The sequence below is a fragment of the Meles meles genome, chromosome 1 (assembly GCF_922984935.1).
Source record: "Meles meles chromosome 1, mMelMel3.1 paternal haplotype, whole genome shotgun sequence".
Lineage (NCBI taxonomy): Eukaryota > Metazoa > Chordata > Mammalia > Carnivora > Mustelidae > Meles > Meles meles.
This window is the reverse complement of record NC_060066.1, coordinates 215,581,893-215,601,477: the sequence shown is the minus strand read 5'-3', so window position 1 is coordinate 215,601,477 and position 19,585 is coordinate 215,581,893.

The following is a 19,585-nucleotide window of genomic DNA, read 5'->3' as shown; positions in this document are numbered from 1 at the left end:
GGATGCTGAGCCCAAATTCAGCAAAGGTCTCTGACAGACATCGGAGGAGGGGAGTGACTTCTTTGGGACAACACACGTCCGGCTCAGGCCCAGGGCTCGGCGGCATGGCAGACCCTCTCTGATCTTGCTGTCACCCTTCTGGGCTGAGAGGGACAGTTCACACCGCAGGTGGGAAAGCCAGACCTGGAGCCGCTGTCTGGGTGGGCCTGGGGACTTCTGGAGAAGAGGCCGCAGGAAGGTGACATCAGGCAGAGCCAGCTGGCTGGGGCTGGGGTCCAGGGCCGATGGGGGCACTGGGTGCCCGAGACTGAGAAAGGTCTCTGCTTCTGGGTGTGCCGCCTGGCTGGGGCTCACCTTGTGGCTGTCCCACAGCTCAGCCCACGAGCCAGAACTTTGAGGGATGGGCCCACAGCCACCTGTAACACAGGCCTCTGCATCCTGACTCAGGGGACAGAGACGTGTGGAAGTTCTGGGGGGGCATGTGTGCCGGGAGGGTCCCACCCAGTGGTGCCTTGGTTGGGACTTTCCCATGGAGAGTTCCTTCCCTGTCCATGGACTGTTCTAGAAAAGCTGTGGCTGGAGATGAAGGGGGGAGTGATTCACGCATCTCTAGCTTTCAGCCCCCAACTAGCGGCAGGCCCTAAGTCAAAGTCAAGGACGACAGACCCTTGCCAGAGACCCTGCAAGGCAGTGGGCAGAACTTGGGGACGCCTTGTCCTTGTGTCCCCTCCCCCCCTCCCCCCCTCCCCCCGCCGTCTCTGGGTTTGCAGACTTGAAAAAAACAAACAAACAAAATACAAAAAGCCACAACACTGCTCTCTTTAACTAGTGATTATTTTAGTTTCTCTTAAAAACAAAACAAAACAAAAAACTAATCAGCGACGTCCCTTCTGCCAGACCGAGGTCTGATGGACCACAGTCACCAGCGTGCCCGCACGGCGATGGGCTTCCTGCTCTGAGCACGGAAACTTGACGTTCTCGACAGCCTGGAAATGTAGGATTTCCGTTTGGCTTGTGGCCTTACGGAGGCTGGCTCCAGGGCCCCCATCTCCCGCTCGCGGCCGCCCTCGTCGGGGGTCAGCTGAGGCCGCGCAGCTGCTCCCCTTCTGTTCCCCTCTGCCCCCAGAAGCTTCCCGAACCCCCCTCGACTCTGGCCCTCGGGCTGCCAGCGGGAGAGCCCGGGCCCCCAGCCAGCCGCCCGCCCCCGCCCGCGGAGCTCACCGGTTCTGCGCTATCATGCCCTCTATCGCCTTTGTGCGAAATGTAATCCGTAAAATGCCTTCGTGGTAACCTTATCCGTGGCAGCCCGCGATAGCATCTCGCGGCCCCGTGACAGGCAGGAACTCGCAAGCATGGAGTTAATAACGCAGACTTTCAAGAACGGAGGCCGGCAGAGGGAGGCGCGGCCGGGAATGAAAGGGCCGGTGTGGCTGTAATTGGGACCATGTGAACTTCCTCCGAGGAGGATTAGGGGGAAGAGACAGGCCTTGCCCGCGAAGATTAGTTTCAATTAGACGGGCTGGAGGCGAAAGGCCGGGCTCGGTGCAAGATTAAAACAAGAAGGAGAAAGTCTCCGCGGCGGTGGGGTCTGGGCCTGCCGCGGCCGCCGGGACCCGCTCACTGAAGCGAAGCGTGCTGGGGGCTCGGAAGGCCGAGCGCTAATTGATTCGTCGCTGGCTTTGCTTTGGGCTGTCCCCTGCCACCCCGACCCCCCTGCCCTTTCTAGATGTGCGCTTGGGGGGCTGGGTTGGGGCCATGGTCAGTGGTTCGCCCTTGCTGGCCGCCGGGCCCCTCACCTGGGGCTCTTGTCCTTGGCCGGGGCCACCTTGTGACCCAGACCATGGAGTTGGGGTCGCTTTCTGGCTTTGGTGCCAGCCCTCCCACAGCCCATGCCCCAGAGAGGTCTCACTTGTGTCTTTAAAGGGGATTCTGGGCGCTGCCAGGCCTGGGGTCCTCCGTTTCTTCCTGGGGCCTGGACCCCAGGTGTGGGGGAGCATGGAAGCTGCACCAGGACTGAGAACTAGGGGTGCACCTTCCCTTCCTTCCTTCCTTCCAGGAGAGGGGGGACATCCTGTTCCCAGCCAGTGGGTCCCTCCACTCCAGCCTGGCCCAGGCAGAGGCTCTGGACGGCAAGGCGCCCAGCAGTGCATCCAGGTCTGGGAGCCAGGCCGGCGTCCAGGTGGCCTGGACGGTGGCCGCGAGCCCACGCCTGCACTTGGGGGGTGTAGAGCCCGCTGCTTTCAGGCCCCTCCTCGGGCCGTTCCCCTCCAGGCCCTTCAAGCACGTAGTGTGTGCGTGTGTTTTATAAATCCTTCCCATTGTAATGACAGCTAAATTATGGAAAATGCATTTTCACAGCTGGTGAGAAAAGCCATTAGCATTAATCAAGGACCCGGCCTCGTTGGGGATTCGCAGGCTGAGTTTTGTTGGGGAAGTTATGGGCGTGCTAAACAGTCATTAGCGGGATTCGTTTGAAATGGGACCCATCATTCATCTCTACACCATACTTGGGGAGCCTCCTTGCTGGGGGCCAAGGGCTGAGCTAACTATAGGGCACCTCGAGGTCACTGTGTTTGGGTATGTGCGGGGCTCTGATTTTCAGGGACACTCTGCCCCCCCGCCCCGGTAGCTGAGAGCCACCACTGTCTCAGGAGTCAGGACATTGTAGTCCTGGTGACACCTGGTTCCCTACCAGGGGACAGGCCTTCACTGTCCTAGTGTCTGCGGGGTGCTCACCGACCTGTGGCCAGGGGCCTCGGTGTCCTTTGAATCCAGGGCCACTGTGGGTCCCGGCCTCATGGTCTCTGCTGGTACATAGTATGTGCTCCGAGATTAGATGGAATGAATCAGCGATGGGCCATTAGGCAGCTTCTAGATTTGAACATTGGCTCTATTAAGGCATTGTGTTAGGGTGATTTTTAAAATAAACTTTTCATTTTGGAATAATTTTAGATGAACAGAAAAGCTGCAAAGAGAGAACAGAGTGTCCCTATACTTCCTCCTTCTCCGGATTCTTTCCCAAACCCTGTAATTCCAGGGTCATCTTGAGAGAAACATCAGACTAGCCCAGATTGGGGACCTTCTCTGGGACACCTGGTCAGTCTTCCTGGAGGCCGTCCTCACGCCCCGTGCCCAGCAGCTCCTTTGTTACCGTCACCTTGAGCAGATGCCAGAGGACACGGCAGGGCCTGCCACGGGTCCCCAGCGCCTCGCTCTGCTCTGACGCACCTGCTGCTGTCCTCTGTCTCAGGATGCCAGCCCGGGGCCATGGGGCATGAAGCCTCTGGTCTCCTCTGGGTTTCCTTGGTTTTCTGACCTTGGCAGTCTTGAGGGGGAATGGCCAGGTCTCCCGGAAAATGTCCCCACTCCGGGTTCGTCTGAAGTTTTTCTCATGGTTAGATTTGGGCTGTGGGTTTGGGAAAGGACAACCTCGAGGTGAGGGTCCCCTCTGTCACATCATACAGGGGCCCCTGGGGCCTGTATGACATCGCAGGGACGTCGTGCTGGGTCACCTGGCTCAGGTGGCATCCCAGGGTTGCTCCTCCGTAGGGCTCCTCGGGGGCGGGGAAGATCCAGCGTCCTGTAGGTGGTGTCTGTATGGCTGTCTTTCAGCAAGAAAGTCTGTCCCTCCCGCCCAGCCTTCCCTCGATGGTTCCTTGATATCCGCTCGAACCCGTGCATGTTTATTCTACACGCTGCGTTGTGATCCCTACCATGTTACCTCCAGTTGGCTGTCAGTCTGACCCCTGTGTCCCTTGGACGCGCCTGTCCTTGCTAGGAGCCCCTTCCCTCTCTCTGGCACCCAGAGGCACTCCAGGCACCCCTCGTGTTTCCCCCCAGGCTCCCTCCACGGAGTCCTGGCTCCTTAACCGGGAACCCGAATTAGAAGATCGGGGGGGCGGGGGGGGTCGTCGCTGCTGGGGCGTCCCAGCTGCGCCTCTCAGCCCAGGCTGGTTGCAACACCAGCGGACACCAGTCCGTGCACACACATGTGCGCACCGTAAGTCACACGCATGTGTGTGTTGACCCGCCCGTGTGCAGCTGTTCACATGCATGCGGCGCTAACACGTGCACCTGTGGGTCCGGCCACGCACACGTGTGTGGACCCGCGTATGTAGGCGTGTGCACAGTAACCCGTAAATGCACGCATGCCTGTGGCCACCGGGCTGCGGTTTAAAAGGTCCACAAGGGACTGGGTCTGCCCGAGGGCACTGGGGGCAAAGACGCTGTCGCGCATGACAGGGTGCAGGGTGGGGAGGCCGGTGGCGTCGGGGGCCAGGGGTGACTTCGCAGGTGGCGGGTTTAAGCGGACCCTTCAGGGTGGGTGGGGAGGGTGAGGCAGGTGTGATGGGGGATCTGGGGAGGGGGAGGGGGAGGGCCGGGACCAGGAAGACCATCGGGAGGTCAGTGAGTGGACGGCCGTGGGACACAAACTAGACGTGGCTCAAGCCTGGGTACGGGGGTGGGACACCCCGGCTCAGGAAGGCTCACTGCTGTCCCAGGCCGGGCACTGCCCTGGTCCTGGGGGAGCCGCTGGGGTGGGGAGGGGCTGAGGTGGGAGGCCAAAAGGTCCTCGTTAGCCCGACAGGACGACAGGGGGGAAGAAGCAGGCTTCCCACAGAGGAGCCCTCGACTTGGCCCACGGGGGCCCAGGGGTCGGGGCCCAGGTCCTTGGGGCAAGGGGCAGCAGGCTGACTTCTGTTGGTCTCCCTTGGTGTTCAGAGCCCATCAGGCATCTGCCTGGACCCCCTGCCCCTCCTCTCGCCAGCAGGGACAACAGTGGTTTCCAGACTGAGCACCCAGCAGGCAATGCTCAGGGCCACTGTCTCGTCAGACACAGCCACCAGGCCACAGTGGGGACAATTACAGAGCCCTGAGACAGTTGCCTGGCTGGGGTGATGCAGCAAGTCGTCTGGCAGTCCCTCTGCCCCATCCGGCCACTGACCACAGGGCTCTGGCTCCTTCCTTCAGCGTCTGCAGCTCGCAGATTTCCTGTGCGCAGGGCGATACCCTGTCATTCTGGGTCTGGCCTGTGACTAGCGCCTCCAGAGCCCAGGGACCACCCGGATGCGGGGCTGGGGGGCACGGTCCTGAGTCGGGGGCCTCAGCTGGGGTCCTGGCTTGGCCCCTTGCTCCCCGGGCAACCTTAGATGGGCTGTGGGACATGTGTCTGCCTGGTTTCCTCATCCACATGCCGCCATGCTGCTGCTTGTTCCACCCGCCCACAAGGCAGCCAGGGGCACAGCGGGGCAGAGCCCGGGGCAGGGTCTTTGAAACACGGGGATGTGTTCACGTTGACACAAAGTAACGGCATCAACAGCAGTTTTGCAAAGGGAGTGAAGGCGTGTCCCACCGTTGTCTGTCCGGGGAGGGAGGAGAAGGTCCGTACAGGGACAGGGTCCGGGAAAGCCTGGCCCCCACTGGTCACATTGTCTAGCCCTGGGAAGGGGCCCAGAGGAGGCAGCCACGCAGCTGGGAGCGGGGATCTACGCCTCGGCCCCAGCGCTCCCCTGTGGACCGTGTCTCGCCCAGGGTGCGTGGGGGCAGAGGGGACGCTGTGAGATGCTCGCAGTGACCGGCACATTTTCTGCTGTGTCTGGGAAATCACCAGAACCACGACTTCCACCCCAGACCAGGGTGGATGCGGCTCCCTCAGAGTTCTTCCTGGTGGCGAGGCCAGGACGGTCAGGAACAGGGACCCACGGACACCTGGCTCCGCCTCTCGGACTGACGGTGGCCCCGGAACATGCCCTCTTCTAGCTGACCGACGAAGCGCTTTCTCGGAGTCTCATTTCTCAGAGATCTTGAAAATCTGTTAAAGCAAACCAGGTGCTTGGTGTGCTCGTGTTTGGGACATGGGTGGCTGCCAAGTTGTCACCGTCTCTGCGTGTCAAAGAGCTTGGTTTTTCTTTTTTCTTTTATTTGGGCACGGGCAGCGTTCCTTGTGCCAGGGGCTATTTCCCAATCTGGGGAGGGGGGGCAGGCTGACATTGGGGTACAGAGCCCGGGCATGGCTGCCCACCGTGGCCTTTGGGAGCGGCCGGCTCAGGGGACAGGCCGGTGACCCAGGAGAGCCAATAAGGAACTTCCAGAAGGCCAGGCCTGGTCCAGGGCGAGGTCTCCCCGGAGGGAGGTGTGGGGTTTCCAGATATGGGCTCCGTGAGGTCTAGGACCCCCTCCCCCCATGCTTAGTGACAGTGGTCCTTTCTTCTGGGAGTCACAGCCAGGCCCAGGAAACCCCTTCCCTGGGTGGATGCTGGGGCTCGCTCAGGGCTCTGGCTCTCAGGAGACCCTCCTTAGGCCAAAGACATCCTACTCCTGACAGTCAGTGCCTGCAGAGACGGACAGCATGAGAAACCCCCCTGGCTTCCCGGGGAGCTGGTGGAAGGAGCTGCTTTGGGGTCTGCTGGCTGTCTTGCCGGGGGGGCCGCAAGCCAGTCCAGAGCCCGCCACTTGGACTCTGCGTGCCAGCTCCCCTCCCCCGAAGGCCAGCCTTGCTGCCGGGCAGGTAGGGCCTGTCCTCTGATTTGCCTGCCCAGCCTTCACTCACCACTCCCCGTCCTAGGACCATCCCGGTCCATCTTGCTGGAGCTGGGGGCCAGCTGGAGAGGGGGTGAGCCCAGATGAAGACCCACTCACCTGCCCCTCCCCACCTGCGGCTTGGTTAATGGCAGCCTGGGCGTGGGCAGCTGGGAGCGGCGGGGGCCTGCCCGTATCCGCGCACGGGTCAGAGGACGCGGGCAGAGAGCCTCCAGGACAGATGTTTTCTGGGGCAACAACCCCGTGTTCATTCACTCTCCATAAACGTGGGCTCGAGAGGCTGGAGCTGCCTTGTCTGGGAGCCCCAGCCAGTGTCCAAATGGGGGGACATTGATTTCTTTATCAGGTAGAAACGAGATACGAGAGCCTCCCACCGGGGCCGTGGGTGCTGCGGCCGGAGCCCGGACTCGCACCGGAGACGTCTGAGCACGGGGCTGACCCCAGTACACTTTGGGGTGTGATTGCGGCGCCCGCCAGGGCTGCTGCCCGGAGGGCCCTCGCCGTCCACGGGCGCGCTGGACTGGAGCCGATTTCATTTGTTCAATTTAGTGTCAACTTTCAGGTGCGATCGATCAGTGATTTTAAAGGTTCTGTTCGTTGGAGGCTGAAACAAGAGCATGTCAGGCTTTGAGCTGCGAATTCTTTAAAGTCAATGCAGCAATGCTCACTTGGTTAACGGTAGCCTGAGGAAATGCCCGCTTCCCCATCTGGCCAGATGACTTTGGAGGTCCAGCCTCCCCGCCCCATGCCCTGCGCCCCACTTCCTAGGTGACGGGATGCCGTCGGGGTGTTTGGAAGGTGGTTTCCCATCGGGCTGCGGCCAGACCGGCTGCGGGAGGCCAGCCCCTACAGATGGAGGGCCTGCCTTTGGGTATCCCGTCCCCGGGGACGCCCCTTCCCCGAGCTGGGGCTCGGCCAAGGCCAGGTCTGTGGCCCCTGGCCAGGCCACCCTGGTTGTGACCTGCCTTCTACAAGTGGGCAGCCAGGACCCGGCTGAGGACACGTGGCTCCCTTCAGCGGGGTGGGACTGGACAAGAGCAGAACCTGAGTCCTAGAGGCGATAGGGAAAATGGTCTGAACGGCTCTGAAAATAAAATGCCAACCTAATAAGGGCACAGGAGTGTGTACCCCATTTCAGGGGTCGGGGGCCCGGAGGTGCCGGGTTTTAGGAGGGCGTGGGTGGGGCTGGGGGCAGGGCATGGCCCCATGGAACTTAATTGGGCCCGCTGAGGTGGGCAAAGCCCCTGGGGTCTCGTGGAGGGGCCTTCCTGCGCCTCACCCAAAGCCCCCCCCACCTTGGCTTTGAACCACTTGGGGGGTGAGGGCCGGGCTGCTGACTCTAGCCTGTTTCCCTGAATTCAGAGGGACTGCAGTTTCTCCAGGAAGGGAAATGGATATCAACAAACTTCCCCGAAGATCAAACCGCTTCCTCCCGCTGGCCCCAAGGATCTCTTGCCTCCTCCGACCGGCCCCTGCCCCCAGCCTGTGTGCCCCTGGCCTCTCAGCCCTGCGTGCGGGGGGTAGGTAAGGGAGCCGGCCCAGCCCTCCTTTCTCCTACGGCCAGTGTGTGGGGTCCCCGCGAGTGGGCTGGAGCCAGGGTCACGTCCATCGCGGGGGCGGGGGTTTCTGAAGACCCGGCCTGGGAAAGGCCTGACTGAGCTCCGCTGGACTCTGTGTTCCCACTCTCGGCACCGGGCGCTGTGGGGGCTGTCACTGTCCCTGGGCGTGCGGTTCCCAGGGGTCCAGGCCGTCCCTCACAGACACGCAGGGATCCGAAGCCAGGGGACTCGGATCTTGTCTGCTTCCTGGACACGCGCGTCACCTGTGGGGGTGCGGGGCAGGGTACTTCCGGTTGCCCGTCAGGCCAGGGCCCTGTTTGAAAGCTGGCGAGTGGGGAGTGTGGAAGGCACACCCCGCCGGGGGTGCTCGTGTTGTAAGGGCGTCCCCGACACAAGTCAGAGCAGGGTGCTGGCGGGGTCCTGGGGGGGCGTGGGCCCGACCCAAGACGCTCCACCCACTCACACGCCTCCCTTGGCCTGGAGGAGGGCTCCCAGGTCTCCTCCTGGGCCCAGTGAGCTTGGCCAAACCAGGCCCCACCTCTGTATGCGGAGCTCCAGGGACGGGGCAGGGGGCACCTACCGCCGCTCGACCCCTCGGGCCCGGGGTTCTGAGCAGGACGAAGAGGCACCCCTGGACCCGTGTTGTCAGTGTGGCAGAGGGCTTGCATCTCCCACCCGGGGGACCCTGGGGACAGGCCGAGGTGAGGGAGGGGAGAATGGCCACCCACTGAGGACCCGGGAGGATGAGGACAGTGGGCTCCGTCTTGACTGGCCCCGGAAGGGGCTGTGTGCATGGGACACTGCAGAGGGTCCTTCTCATGACTCATGCAGGACTCGGGAGAAAGGGGTGACCCCCCAAGACCGCGTGGGAGTGATGCCAGGCTGACCTTCACCTCGGGTGTGCCCGTGGCTGACGGACGTGCGAGCTGGAGCACGGCCACGGTCCGAGGGGAGGCAGACAGGAAAGGGCAGGGAAGGAGGCTGCCCGGACAGTGGTTCTAGGACCCTCGTTCAGGGTTGCCCAGCCCTGGGGTTCACCCGCCTCGTCGGGGGCTGCGGCTGGGGCTTCCCCGGGAGAGGGTGGACCCCCACATCTAACTGCGGGGAGGCGGTGGTGAGGTGGGAAGGGGTCTGGGGGCCTCGGCCAGCCCCGCCCCATCCAGGCCTAGACCTGCTGGCCGCCCGGCTGGGGGCAGCATCACACTGGTCCTCTGACACGGAGTTGGGAGTGGGGACACCGAAGCCATCCCACCGCACGGCGCCCCAGGACACCGCCACGCCCGCCTTGCAGAGGGGAAGGTGGCGGCTCGGAGAGGCCCCAGGATGCACTTGGAAGCCGCCTGCGGCATCCCCAGGGTCGGCTCCCCGAGATGGTGCCTCTGTGGTTGGGGGGGACTGCCGTGCCCTCAGTCCTTGGGGCCAAGGTCACTGGCCCGCGGGCCCGCCTGCAGGTTGACAGATTAGCAGGGCTGCCTGGCCTGGCTCGGTGTCCTCGCCCCTTCCTATGCTGGGGAGAGACGGCAAGCTCTGTTTATTTAGACTTTTCCTAAAGCTGACAGCTTGAATCAGGCTAATTTACCTGAAGTATACCAACCGTCCTTGTATTTATTTTATGATACTTCACCGGCGTAACCCAATCCCCGCCCTCTCCCGCCTTGTTTACGGGCCGCGCGCACATCTGTCTCCTGCAACGCCCCTGCCGCCGCTGCCCTCGGTTCAAGGACAGCAGGGAGGTTTCCGGGGTGGGGGGCACGGGGGGGCTGAGCTCGGCTGGGGAGGCCCATGCGGGCTCCCTTCTGGATGTGGGGTGCGGCCAGGCCTCCGGGTGCCCCAAGAGCAGCAGGAGGGGGCTCGGCTCCCGCACAGCCTCCCAGCCTCACCGGGTGGGGAAGGAGAGGGGCAGGTGGGGGCCGGGCAAGGGCGGTGAAAGCAGCCCCCCCTGCCCCCCACAGCTTACCCTGAGCGTGCCCCGTGCTCGGGGCTCTGGGCCGCCCGCGCCGAGGATGTGTGGTGGGCAGCAGCTTCTGCAGAAAGGAGAGCCCCTCCCTCAGAGTCACGCACCAGAGCCGGATTCCGGCCCGGGCCGGATGGCTCAGAAGGTGCAGCCAACTCAGCGTCGTCGTCGCGCCACTCAGGCGCGGGGGGCAGGGGATACACGGGATGGGGGGAGATTGCGCAACGGAGCCAGCAGGAGGCAGTTAGCCGAAACACGCCGTAGCCCCGTCTGAGGGCCCTGGTGACTCCCCTGCGGGCCATCGGGGCCGGGGTCAGCTGGGCATCAGAGGGGCCTTCCAGGGGCCGCGCAGCAGTGTGGACATGCGATTCTGCCTGTGGATTCCACACTGGTGCTGGGCCCCCTGCAGGGCACGGCCCGAGGCTGGCCCTCTGCGGGGGGCCGACAGGACCAGGCACACAGCAAGCATGCGAAGGATGGGCGGACCCACACCTTTCAGAGGGTGGTGGAAGGAAAGCAGACAGGGAAATGCTGGGGCCTGGGTTGGGTGGTGGTCAAGAAGGGCTTCCCGGAGGAGGCGGCATTGGTGCATGGGAAGGTCTGCGCAGGCGTGTACAAGGCCTGGGGTGGGACTTATCTTGGTGCTGGAGGAAAACAGTTTCCCCGGAGTATTGAAAACACACGAAGCCTAGAGCCCCATGTTCCCAGACCTGGAGTCGCAGCCCTGATTGCAGGGCGGGGGGGCTCCATCTAGCTGTTCATCACGGGTGACGGGGTCCAGCATGCCTGTGGTTGCTCCTGGGGACTCCCTCAGACCCCTGGCTGCCCCCGCGGGGGTCTGGCCAGGGAGGAGGATGGGCCTTTGCTAGGTCCACGAGCCATGGATATCCTGGTGGGGCCCAGGCGGCAACGGGGGCTGATGGAGGACTGTTGTGGGGAAGGGGGTCCCTGGTGGCCCTTGGATCACAGGAAGGGGCGGGGGCCTGCAGCCCTTCAACCTCGAGGCCACAAGGCCTTTTTGGCTGGATGTGGACCCCTGGGCCTGAGCCTGCATGGGGGCCTGGCCTTTATGGAGGAGATGTGGCCCGAGCCCCTCCCCCTGAGCGGGGCGGAGCCAGGGTGGGTGGGGGGGCGCGGTGCTGAGTGGGGGCTGTGTGGGGGCGGCTACCTGCGCCCGCTCGGCTGCTCTGGAGCGCGCTCCCCCCGGGAACGGGCACGGCTGCACCGCGCCATACATCTCTGTCAAAATCTCTATGAATAAATTAACCTTTTTAAAGATTAGTGCACTCTAATACCTCAGGGTTTTTAAACAGAACAAATGCTAAAAATATTTTGACAGAGCTTGCCGAGCTTACGGAGCGGCTCATCGACAAAACCCTGGACCCCTGCCCTGGACCCTGGGCCTGGACCCTGGGCCTGCCGGCAGGCTCTCACGGCTGGGGACACGGGCCTGCAGGTTGCGCAGCCCCCCAGCCCCAGGGAGAAGGCGCCCTGGGGAGTGGTATGGGGAGCAGGGGTGGGAGCGGATGTGGCCGGGGAGCGCCTCCAGCTCTGTGTGTCTGTGTGGACCCGCCTTGGTGCCGCTGCTCCGGGTTGGGCCTGGAGTGGAGCCTGCTTCTCCCTGGGGCTGAGGGAGCCAGGGCGGCCCAGACAGGAGTGGACAAAGGCCTGAGTCTAGAAACAGCGTGGGGATCCCAGGAGCGTGGGCGGGTAGGGGTCTGTGAGTGGAAGGGGGTGGGGGTCGCGGAGCCCTGGGAGGTGGGCGTCTGGGTGCAGGCGGAGAAGCTGGGCCTGAGCCCCAGGGAGTTGCCGAAGGGGCTGGAGGCGGGGCGTCGTGCAGAGCCGGAGCAGGCGTGGGGCGAGCAGGGGCGGGCGTGCCCCGGAGCTTCTCTGTGCCCCAGGGACAGCTTCCTTGCTTCTTTTCGAGTTCTCAGCCCCGAGAGCTAGGCCTGGTGCAGAGTGTGAAAGAGCTGGTCACGGGCTGTGAGCCTCCCCCGGGGCCTGAGGGCCTCCCTCTGCTCAAACCATGCCCCCCTCCGGCCCCCGCTTTCCTACAGGCTAGGGTGAGCTCCTGGGGCCCAAGCTGGCCTCGCGGGGGCCGTGCTGTCCTCTTGCTCAGAGGGGCAAGAGGTGGAGGCCCCCCGCGCGGCAGGAGCTCATTAATTCTCTGCCCAGGACCTCCCGCAAGTAGTCACCTCAGCCGTCACCGTCAGCGCGGTGCCTCACCGCAGGAAAACGGCCGTGGGAGGGATGTTCAGCCGAGCAGGGGGCTCTGGCGAGCTCAGGGCCCATCAGGCCGGGGTCCCAGGGCCCGCTCCTTACTGCTGAAAACGATGTCCAAGGACTGGGCCGCAGGGGGCAACTGGGGCTCTACCCTCAGAACCCACAGAGGGCTCAGCCCACCCCGTGTACCTGGACGTGCGGAGAGCCCACCTGCTGCCCTGAGCGTGGGCAGACCCCGGGGGGGGAGCGGGCAGACCTGGGGGGAGTGCGGAGGAACGTGGGGCGTGAGGAGCCTTGGAAACGAGGCCCAGGGAACGGGGCCGGGGGCCCTTCCTCTGTGTGTGTGAAGCCCCCAGCCCGGCTCTCACCCAGGAGGGTCCCTATTTCCCTCCAACAAGTGTTCTCTGTGTGTCTGCTGCATGCTGGGCTCAACTCTGCTCCATCCCGGACGACCCCTTTCTAGGGGAGGTGAGACCCGGCCCCCACCTGCTAGGAGGCTGTAGGGCCTTGTGCGGACCTGCCGGTCCCCCACCTGCCCCCATGTCCAGCTGTTTCTGGCGCTGGCCCTCCCTGGGTTTTCCAGGCTTCTGGAGGCTGACCGCCCTCCTCCCTCCCTCCCCTGCTCCCGTGGGCCCAGCCAGCTGTGCTCTTGCTCCAGTTAAATGCCTCTTCCTCCAAGAAGCCTTCCCTGATCCCATGAGGCTGAGTTAGTTCTGAGACATCTCCAAGAAATTACAGGGTCTACCTCTCTTAGAAGATCCCCATCCTGGACAAGCTTTTTGGGGGCTCCCACCCTGGTCACGGCCTGGGGTTCCTCTGTGAGGCTGACCAGGTGCCAAGAGGGTGAGCCAAGACCATGCAAGGAGGCTTTCCCCCATGCAAGTCGCAGGCGCCGAGGGACAAGGTGGGGACATGGAGGTGGGGCGACGGGAGAGTGGCCCCCAGAGGGTTCTCCCAGGGAAGTCTCTCGGAGGAGGCTGCAGCCAGGCTGGGAGGGGCAGGTCTTTGGGGGCAGGGGTAAGGGGCTCTGCACAGGCTTCTCTTGAGCCACGACCCACCTGCAAATCAGGGACGCGGAGGCCAAGGTGTTCCTGATGCTGATGCTGGCCCTGCGCCCGGTTTCCCTAACTGAGCTCATTCCTCCCACGGTGTGTGACCTCTGCTGGATGGAGAGGCGCCCGGTGGGGCCCGGCACGCTGCCTTCCTCCTCAGGCCCTGGGAGCACAGCCTGTCTGGAGGGAAGGGTCAAGGTCAAGCCTGACCATACTTGTGTTTGCTTTGGAAGTGTTCTTGGCCTGGAAGCAGGTTCAAGGGGCTACCCGGGCCCTCCCAGGTGCTGAGACCCCACCTCAACATCAGCCGGTTTCCCTGGGACATTCCCCCAGCTGACCGCCCTGCAGAGGTTTTTGGTCTTGAAAAATGTCCCAAATCTCAGTTTTATTCCCAGGGTGGCATGACAATAGAAAACTTGGCTTCTAGGCTGCTGTTCTGCCCTGGGGGGAGCTCAAGGGTCCGCCCCATGCCCTCCGTCCCCCATCCCTCTAACCTCCCTCTCCCCATCCTCCATCTGCCCAATCCCCCCATCCTCCATCTGCCCAATCCCCCCACCCCAATCCTCCCCATCCTCCCCATCCTCCCTATCCCCATCCCCCTAACCCTAACCTCCCTCTCCGCCATCCCCCCATCCCCTCATCCCTCCATCCCTCATCCTCCCTATCTTCCCCATATTCCCCATCCTCCCCATCCTCCCTATACCCATGCCTTGGCCTTGCCCTCTGGTGGCCCAGCCGTACCCTGGACGCATCCATGCTCTCTGTCTGTCCATCTGTCTGCCAGTCCCTCTTTCTGGGGCAGAGCCTGGGGTTGGAGTCTCTTCCTGTCCTGGAGTTGTCGGGGGGAGGTGCTCAGGGTTCCTATTCCAGGAGGATTATCCTTGTGAGGACACCCCCTCCAGGAAGCCCTCCCAGCAGCCTTGAGACCGGACCAGACTTCCTCTCTGAGTCCCCACAGGGCTGCGAATCCCCTGGGGGTGAGGGCCAACCCCCTCTCTGCTGCTCCCGGGCTGCCTACACGGGGAGGACAGGGGTGGTCACTCCCTTCCAGCCCCCTAGGCCTGGGTATGAGGGTAGAGGGGTGACTGGGGGCATGTGAGCCTCTGGGGTTCAGGGGGCAGCCATCGGGCTGACAGCTCGCCCACGCCTACGACGGGGCTCACGGCCGCCAGCACGCCCTGCTTAATCCCCAAGAGCCCGCTGGGCCCGCGCCGTCTCCAGCCTGTCTGCGATGGGGACACGGAAGCCCTTCTCCGCGCTGCTGCGGGCGCCGTGAGAGCTCACACGAGGGGCCCCCGGAGACTGGGAAGACCTCGGAAGATGGAAGTGGGTGACCCGCACTGGGGAGTTTGCCAGAGTCACGGAGTCGGGACCTGGAAGCCTGGTGTGGTCCGAGCTCCGGACGGGGCGACGTCGGTTCTGTGGCAGGGGACGCGCGGCCTGGCAGGACGCCCGTGAGTCGGCGCAGAGCTTCCTGTGACAAAGACAGAGATGTTTCATCCTGGTTATTTTATTCTAAAAATGCATTAAACACTTTCCTTTGGAAGATGGCAGGCCCCGTGGGGTGCACCTTCTGTGTGCCAGGGACGGGCGGGGGTGACGGCGCGGCAGGGCCACAGAGGAGTAAGTGACAAGGCACAGAGTAACTCGCGGTAGGAACGAGGGGTCAGGCTTGGTGCTGTGAAACCAGGGGGGCTTCTTGGAGGAGGCAGCATTGGAGCTCAGGAGCGGCCTAGATATTTCCTTCTGCACTGTCTGCTGCGTCTCCTCCCTCAGGACGCGTGAGCCCGGGGTGACGAGGGAGGGCCCTTCGCTACCCTTGTGGGCAAAGCTCGGACATGCAGGTGAGGAAGGCGACGGGAGACGCACATCGGGTCATCCTGTTGGAACGGGTGCCAGGACGGGGCCCTGTGGACGGCCCGGCCCCACGGGTCACTTCACAGGTCCAGGCGGAGTGAGTGACGCGGGTAGTGGGGGCACAGGGTGAGGGGTTCCTGAATCCCCAGAGTTCTGTGACATCGTGGTTTCGGGCCCTCCAGCTGGTCTTGGAGTGACCGGCAAGTGACAGCTGGCTTCCAGCCTGTGTCCGGCAGACTGCACGTCGCAGAGATGGGGCGGGGCTCGGGCCATCCGGGGACGGGGACACTTGCCGCTCCCAGGTTCACATCCGGCCACGCGGCGGCTGGAAGGGGCTGGTCTCGGGGGGAGACAGAGATCATCGGGCGTCCCCGGCTGGTCCCCTGGAATCCACCCCAGGTTGCTGGACACCAGACAGCGCTTTCCTGACCAGCTGCCTCCTGTCTGTCGTTGTGCCCTGTTCCCTGTGCCCGCATCCCTGCCTTTTGTCACGATGCAGAGATCAGGGTGGGCCCTGGGCCTCCAAGGGTGTCTGTTCCAGGGTGGGGACCCCTTTGGGAGGAACAGCTTGGCGGGTCCCGCAGGGCAGGGCTGCTCCCGGGGGGCCAGGCCGCCCTCCCCCCAAGTCACCCGACCCCACCCGTGACCGGCACAGACGCCGCGAGTTCTCACAAAAGGTAATTCAACAAGGTCTGGACCAAATCCCGAGATTGGCTTACAAGGACCTCTGTGTGTAGAGCCTCCCTCTTCTCTCCGGGCGCGGTCAGCCGTCCATGCACCTTCAAGAGTTTGTAACTCTATTATTAAATTTAAAGTTGGCTGCGGCTTTAATTCAGAGTGAAAACCGCATTCTACGGGGGACCCACGGAATGCGATCTCGGGCGGCTGCCAGCAAGCGTGTTTCCAGCGGTCCCGCCCCTGGAGGCGGCCCAGGTGGGTCCAGGAGCCTCCGCCCATGGGCCTTCCGGAGCCCCTTGCCCAGAGCTGCTCCAGGCAGCCGGGAGACTTTCCGAGCCCAAGTCTGGTAGCAGCTGCTCTCGGGGGGCTCCAGCTCGACCCGGTCGGCTTTCCTCGGCTTTGAAGGGGGCTGCCCTGTTGGTGGTGCTGTGGCCCGGAGCTGGGGGGCGGTCACGGCGGGCTGGCCGGGGACAGGGGCGGCTGGTGGGCTCCGGACCCACCCTGGACGTGAGCCGAGCTAGCTGGGGAGCGCGTCTCTCTTTCAGGCAGAGGTGTCCTACGGTCTCACTATGTCCCTAGAGCGAAGCTGGGCGCGCAGGTCCGGGCCCTGGGCATGCTGGCCGTGGGAACAAGGCTCAGACTCAGCACCAGGGTGTGTGGGGCCCTTCGGACCGACTTCCTCATTCCTTCTGCTTCTTGGGGTGACTTGGGAACACCGTGTCTGTTCCAGGCATCCGAGCCCCCCGGAGGACAGCTTCCAGCTGCTCCCAGCTGCCATGGCCGTGGCTGTGGAAGGCGGCCAGAGAGGCCGGCCGGCAACAGCGAGGGAGCCTGGCCCACAGACCGCGGGTGCTCCCGGCCCTGGCCCCGGGGGCCGTGGTGATGGGCCGCAGGTCCTCCAGCTCCCACCGCGCAGGAACGGCCGGGGCTGCAAGCCTCCGCGCCGCGGGAGTGAGTGTGCGGGGACGGGCTCCCGGCGGCCAGTAGGTGGTGTTCCCGGCCTGCTTTCCAGCCGCCGCCGCCGCGGCCGCCCCCCCCCCCCCCCTCCGAGCAAGCCAGGCACATCTGGAAATGTTTGATTTGATAGAGCGTCGCTTTCCATTGCAGAAATGAGCGTAAGCGGTTTTTTGACCCACCAAGTGAGAAATGTGATCTGGGTTTTACTGCCGACCCTTTAAATAAAAAACAGATCGCTCATTAAACCATTATCTGTCACGGGCGGGGGTGCCGCGGGCCCGGGCGGGTGCCGTGGAAGTGGATGTGGCTCCTGGTCCGCTCCTCCAGCACGTGGGGACGAGGAAGGGGGCTGGCACCCGCCGCTTGGCCAGCCAGGGAGGACGCTCGCCATCTTCCTCGCTGTGCGGGGCGGTCACCGCCGTGCTCACGGGACCCGTGCTCACAGGACCCTGACCTTGGTGCTCCCGTCAGGGAAACCTGACAGACCGACCGGGCCTGTGCGGCGGGTGCCCTGGGGCCGAGGGCTCACACCTGCCGTGGCTGGGGCTTCCTCGGGGCTCTGCCCACGGCTGAAATGCCTGTGGACACAGGGCATTCCCGCTCCCCGTGACTTTGGCCCCAGAGTGCTTGGTCTGGGGGGACAGCAGCGTCTGCGTCGTGTGGACGGGCCCATGTCACCAGAGTCCTGGGCCTCTTCCTGGCTGCAGGCACATCTCTCCAGGGTGGGGGACGGCCCTCCCGTGGCCTCCTCGCTCTCCCCTGGGGGTCCTGGCTCCCCAAGAGCCAGAGGCAGGTGGTTGGCCCCCGCCTCCTAGGGCCGCTGCCACGTCCCGCTGCCTGACGAAGGGTGTCATTTCCTCCCCCAGCACAGCACACTCGAGAGGGTGTCATTTCCTCCCCGCTCCCTGCAGGATTTTCGGTAAATGAGTCTCAGTCCTGGCTCTGCGGACATGTCCTTTGGCAGCTGACCAGAGGCCACCGGCCGTCCTCCCAGGGCGCATGTCAGGTGTCCTCCCACGTCAGGTGCCCCGAGTTGTGGCCTGAACAGCCCCTGCCCCGTGCGTCACTGTCCTCACTCACGGGAGCGGGGTTTTCCCGGGCTGGGGCCAGGGGCGACGTGGACAGGGTGGTCAGGCTAACGGGGCCAGAGGCAGCGTTGGTGACATGGAGAGGGCTGTGTGGGGGGACTGTCCAGGAGGACAGAGCGAGTGGACAGGAGAAGACGGGTCCTGGGACGCGGGTGATGGAGGGAGGCGTGGTGGTGTTGAGGCCGTAGGGGCAAGTTCTGAGGACGGAGACCTCAGGAAGCGTGGAAGGGACAGAGACAGGCTGGCCAGGCACAGCCCTGGGGTCGGCTCTGGGTTCTCACTGCCCAAGGCCCGAGCATCGGTTCTGCTGACTGCTGGGCGGGGAGGGAGACAGGGGGAGGTGCCCCTGTGCTGGGCAGCGGGATGCCTGGCGCTCACTGAGAAGCCGGGTGACCCCGGGACTGGGCAGCTGGCGGGGGGTGCATGGCAGTGGTTGTTCAGCGCTGCACCCTGAGCCTGGGAGCCCTGAGTCTTGGAGATGCAGAAAGAACCCAGACCCCGATCGGCCACCTTCACCCTGGGGACAATTGGTGACCACCTGGCTCAGCCGTCTGGCCCGTCTTTGAGCTGGGCTGGCTGGGCCTGGGTGCTGGTGTTGGGGCCAGACGTGGAGGGTCAGTCAGAGGCAGCTGGGCGGGAGGGGAAGTAGGCCGACGGGGGCCGGGGACCCCAGCGTGGGGCTGCACGAGTGCGGGGCTGGGCTCAAGAGGCCGCAGAGGGATTTCTGGGTTCCCACCTGGGGTGTGGCCGGCCTGGCTCGCACAGGTCACCACACTCAGTCTGACAGTAACCATGTGAGGGTTCGTACCCCACTGTGATGCTGAGGAGAAGGAGGCCCAGAGAGGGAGTGGGTCAGTGACTGGCCCAGGGTCACACAGCCAGAAAGGAACCATCTAAGACAGGGTCCCAGGGTTCTGCCCTGGTCAGGGGCAAGTCCCTCCCCAGGCACGGCTGTCGGGGGCAGGACAGGCAGTGGGGAGGAAGGGGCCTGTCAGTGACAGTGACCCCAGGCCAGGCCCCCACAGCCTCCCATCCCAGGGTCTTGGCTTGATGGCACCCCCTCAGTTGGCCACCGCCTTCCCCGACACGGCCTGCTGCCCGCGGTGGACGGCTGGGCCGGATTTATCTCCGCTGTCAGGACCAGTAGAAATACGACCCTGCCCGAGTCCCTGTAGTTACCGTGACAGCCGCGATGGGAACACCCGTGATGTATGGGCTGACACTCCCATGGGCCCCACTTGGCAGACCACATGGGGTTGCTCTTGACCTTGAACGGCCTGTGACCATGGCAGGGACTCTGAGGGCGGGTGGGGGTCAGGTCCTCCCCCACAGGTGGGGGCTGCCTCACGGTGCACCTGTGGGCCATCTGGGCCCCGGGTGGCTAGAACATGGGGTCTCCGGGTAGCAGCCTGGTCACGGGGACCACAGCGGACTCAGCTGGGTCCCTGGGCTTCTGGTGGCCAAGGTCTGGGTCTGAGTCAAGAGAGGGGCTCCCCCGCCCTGCTCCCCGTCCCGGTTTGCCCCCTTGTTCCTCTGACTCATTATCTTTGACCACGCGTTCGACCCCCACCCATCCAGGCTGCGGCTCCAGCAGGGGCAGCCTGGCCCTCCTGTCGTCCTCTCGGAGCTGCCTCCCTGCAGGGAACTGTCCCGATTTGCTCCCTGCAGAATAAACCC